A 5000-nucleotide genomic window follows, 5' to 3' on the forward strand; every position below is an offset into this window, starting at 1 on the left:
ACAACATCTGATGCCTCACTTTCTGGATACATACCTGGATAAGATGAAGCTTGCAGTCATTTTAGAAACATTTTTGCTGATTTTCATAAGGAGGTTACTACAGACTTGTCATCGATGTCTCAGAAGTCTCTACAGTCACAGATAGAGTGTTCCATCTTCGCTAATCTTAAGGAATCTCGCAGCCTTCGAGATAACGCTCGCCTAAACACCGTATCATCGATTCACGCCGCAACCTGGTTGCGGGCAATTCCGAGCCCAAAGTTTGGCCTCGCGATGGCTTCGCATGAATTTGTGATTGCAGTCAAACTCTGGCTGGGAATCCCTATCTTTCCAGATTTTCCCAAGGCTATACGTGGTATGTGTGGACATACAATTGATTCATTTGGAGATCATCTCCTTGGGTGTGGACTGTGGTCACGGTACTCTCTACGATCCAGACGTCATAATGCTCTTCGACCATCTATCACACGTTACTTGTTGATGATGCTAGTTCACGCCTTGAGGAGCGTTGCAGTAGCACTTCTTTGAATCGTCCTGGGGATGTCTATCATCCCAATTTCGCAAACGGCAAGCCTGCTTATTTTAATGTTTCCATTTGGAATACCATGCAGCCTTCGTACATTGTACCATCTTAAACTTTGGCTGGAGCTGCTGCATGTGCTGGAGAGGAAGAAAATGATGCTCATCACCAGACGGACGTGGAAGCTGCAGGCGGATGTTTCTACCCTTTGATAATTGAAACGGTTGGTTTTTGGACACCTGTTAATTTAGCTACACTAAGAATAATTGCCTCTAAAACGTTGGCAAAAACTTGACTTTCATCTAGTCAAGCGTTTAGCAATTTGTTAGAACAATTTATCTGTTCGTCTTCGGCAGTTTAATGCTAGAATATTAAATGATAGATTAGATTTAGCAATGGATGTACAGCGGGGAGATTTACCCACTGTATAATATATATATATATATATATATATATATATATAGATGAAATTTATTAAAGTGCGGCGTTTATTCGAGGGCAGCGTTGACGGTTAGATTTATCTGTACTTTTAGTTGCGGCTTTTAATTGAGGACGACGTTTAATCGAAGGCAGAGTTTAATCAAAAACTCGGTATATGTCAGGCGCGGATACAGAATTTTTCGAACATTAGCTACGCCCCATAGCAGCTAAACTTGTGTACGACCTACGGAACCAGCAAACTCACTTCAATCTGTATTGGGGTTAATTTCCTAGCGTATTCATTAGATAATAGTTTTAGAATTGAACGAATTAACCATCCATCAAATCTTAAGGTACGTTCACTTTAATAAAACAACAAACTAGATTCATATAATATTTTGGCTGCGCTGACGTGTCTTTGAAGAGGAGGAGGTCCTGACCCCCTCCCCTCTATCTGCCTATGTATGTATAGTATTCGAAACTGCAAATGTGTCTGAATGTACCTAGACTATACTTTCGCTAAGTTCCCGCGCTGGGTCGACTCCATTCAAGTCCATTTCGGCTGTACTCATTAGCAATCGCCAGATATCACTTTTTAAAATAGTAGACAAGTCTTTCAAAAACTTTAGTCTCTCCGCGGTAACGCAAAACAACACATATTGTAAAACTCTACTTGACATAGTCTTTGAGACGTGAAAGTGGTTGCCGTCTCCTTGTGATGGGGCAATTGTGGCCGCAGGATTAAAATGTATGGCCCCAAACAAAGGGAAAAAAGATAACTAATTATCTAGATAATAGTTTGACAACAAGGGTTTCAGAGCTTGACTGCATTTTGAGAAATATCATGCACTAGCAAAGACTGAAAGAGTTGATCATCGATGAAACTTTTGATGCGCTGTACCATCAAAGTCTAGCGAATGATCTATGGGTATATAGCATCGCAGACTAAATACATGTGTAATGATCACGTAACTATACTCTACATTACAATATGTCGTCGGAGAGTGATAGTGTCGCTTTAGAAAAAGTCGTGACCAGGATAACGTACAGATTGCCATTGGCGAGCGTTCTATAGTCGAAATTCTAGTGTACATATACGTCTGCTGCATTGTTTCCTACGTCCATTTAGATTAGGCCTCCCATAACCGGCTAGACTGGATATTTACTACACAATTTTCTAACTTTTTTATTTTTGTAGAAACTCTGATGTCACTCTTGTCGGCAATGAAAATTGGAAGTACCGGCTTCTGCGACATTCTGATTTAAAAGATGTTCAAGAGATTAGCAAAAGTCAACTTACACATGATTATGTTCCATTGGTTTTTGAAAATCTGCCGAGTGATGGCTCTATTTATCCCATCGGAGCTGAATTGAATGGACGTGTGGTAAGTCAAACGTATCAACCAATAGTTATATTATGGTCCTGGTGGGCTGTGCTAGCCTGGCCAATCAGCACCTTCCTACATATCACGTGCAAGAACAATGCCAATTACACCAGTCCGCTTCAATGACAACATTCATACAGATTCACTCGAATACGAGATTGGAACTTGACGTGAACAGTTGTGCAGTTCACTCGAATACGACATTGCAACTTGACGTGAACAGTTGTGCAGTTATTACGCGAGGTCTGAATATCCGGGTTAAGGGTACGGTAGTCCTCTTTCGACCGACCGACCGACCGACCGACCGTACGACCGTATTTAAACTCGATTAGCGCAGATGCAAACGAAGCTATTCCGACCAATAGACGAAAAGTGCTGTCATTACCAACCAATAAACACGTGACGTCATCATAAGGCTCCATCTCTCTTTGCTTGGTAGCTGTGCTACGAGAATTCGGCCATCGGGCGCCAACCTGTACATGGTGGTTAGTCCTTTGCTTTACCTAAGGGTTTAGAAACAACGCCTAGTTTACATTTGCACGTGCATGTTTTTCCAACAACAACCAGGCGTCTAGAGAGCGAAGGTGCTGCATTCAGGCGCCATGCAGTACGTGTAGATGGACAGTGTACCTGACTTGTAACATTTTGCTTGTTCCACAGCGTTTCTGCATAGTCGTCCTGCAGTCTGACATCTTGAATTATTCGGTCTGCGTGGCTCAGTGGTATTGTTGCAAAAATCAATAGTGTTGTCGACGTCTTCAACAGAAATTTGGCGCTCCACGGGAATTTGCGAAGGGGAGCGTGCATTGTCCATGACAAGACGTCTGTTTGTCGTCTAAGCGACTGACCTGTAAGTACGCAAGTCTGGAGACGAGTCACACGCTTTGCATCTTTGTTTACATGAAATAATGCATTGGAAACCTTAACCGAGACCAGTGAGTTAAAACCCCATTATGCAAAACATTACCACGCGACGAGATATGTGATTACATATGTACATTGGCCGAGGGTTAGCACTGTAGTCCTTCTTTATTCATTGTACCGAGCAATCCATGGATTTTTCAAATCTGCGCTTTACACACAAAATATAATATATAAAGTAGAAATTGTGTGTGTGTGTGCGTGCGTGCGTGCGTGTGTGTGTGTGTGTGTGTGTGTGTGTGTGTGTGTGTGTGTGTGTTTTTGCGATACGCGACCACGTCTTTTGTCGGTTCGCAACTAAAATCGGCATGCACATTCGGCACGCGAAGGAAAAGGTTTGCGTAAAAATTCTAAAAACAATAGACTGGATTCCCTCTCGAAAGGTCAACCTCTACGTAGAATTCTCGATGACGCAAACGCTACACCTTTCATTTCATTCGAAAACACGCATACGCCATTCGTCTCGTGTATACGTGTTGTCGTTCTTCGCAACGCTTCCAGCAATCAGAGATTTCTTGCTGATTGAAGTCATTCTTCTAGCGCTTGTGTTTCTCTCCAAGTTCTGCATGATTGCATTTGCACCGAATCTAACCTACGCGTTTCCTGTACCAAGCGCTACACGGCGATTTCTACCTAAAAAGAGATAGGAGCAAGATATGAATTTATATACAACATCTGGGACTTTGCAACAAAGATGGCTCGTGACGTTCCACACACGCTTAGTAGACTACGTCTTCCGTCATAACGCTGCAGCAGTATCTTGCCTGTACAAAGGACAGCTTATGCATCTAGTATACACATGCTTGAATAGTCTCAACGTAGCCCTCCTCGGTAGCTACAGTAGCACTTAAGCTGGTACCCTAGAGGTAAGTTAATTAAATAATTAAGAATGACACAAATACAGTTGGTTACAAGTCCCACGCTTAAGGTATAGAGAAATTGATTTTAATATAGTACACCGTTCCAATGCTCTGGTGTAATACACATCTCTCTAGCATGTCGGACGCCGAATGAGAGTGCGGGCGCCTGAGACGGTAGGATAACAATTATGGACAACGATCAACCAGGGAGATCGGAATGGACGAAGCGTGCATTTGGAGACTTTAACATAAACGCAATCCAGAATTGAGAGAACGAAAGAGGTTCAGAGATCTCTGTCTATCTAGATAATGCACCGGTTCTTGACTAACTTTCTAAGTCCGTCGGTTTCCTCTTTCGGAAATGGTCCCCACAACGGGCACCTCGTACTAGACACTATTCACATTTGAGTAACAAGTCAATTAGGGAAAAGACACGTACACGCTTGTTTACAGACATAAATATATGGATGTTATTATTAGTCATAATAGGCGTATACGTAAATCTGGGCATTTCTAACAACTTTTGTGTTATCAAAATTAATCAAATTGTGATATTCCTGCTTTTAATGAAAATTTGCTGTGTTTGATGGTAGGTAAGTATGCTTTAACGGAAGTGCAAGATTGTGGCAAAACCTTATATGCGTTTGGGATGCGAACACATGCAGATTATGGGAACACAAAAAATTGTAATTTTATGGTTCAAGTAATCAAGAAACTGATCGTCGACCAATTGGAGCAAAATGCTCGCCAGATCAGATCGTGTATAGATCCAGGGTCAATTGCTCCGGTCAAAATAATGAGAAACAATGGATTCAATGAAGTTTGTAGTTACGAAGCAGCACAATATCGACACAATCAGTTATTCAAAGCTAAAGACGCCCTGGACTATTATAT

This window comes from Corticium candelabrum, chromosome 1 (assembly GCF_963422355.1).
Source record: "Corticium candelabrum chromosome 1, ooCorCand1.1, whole genome shotgun sequence".
NCBI classification, from domain to species: Eukaryota; Metazoa; Porifera; class Homoscleromorpha; order Homosclerophorida; family Plakinidae; genus Corticium; species Corticium candelabrum.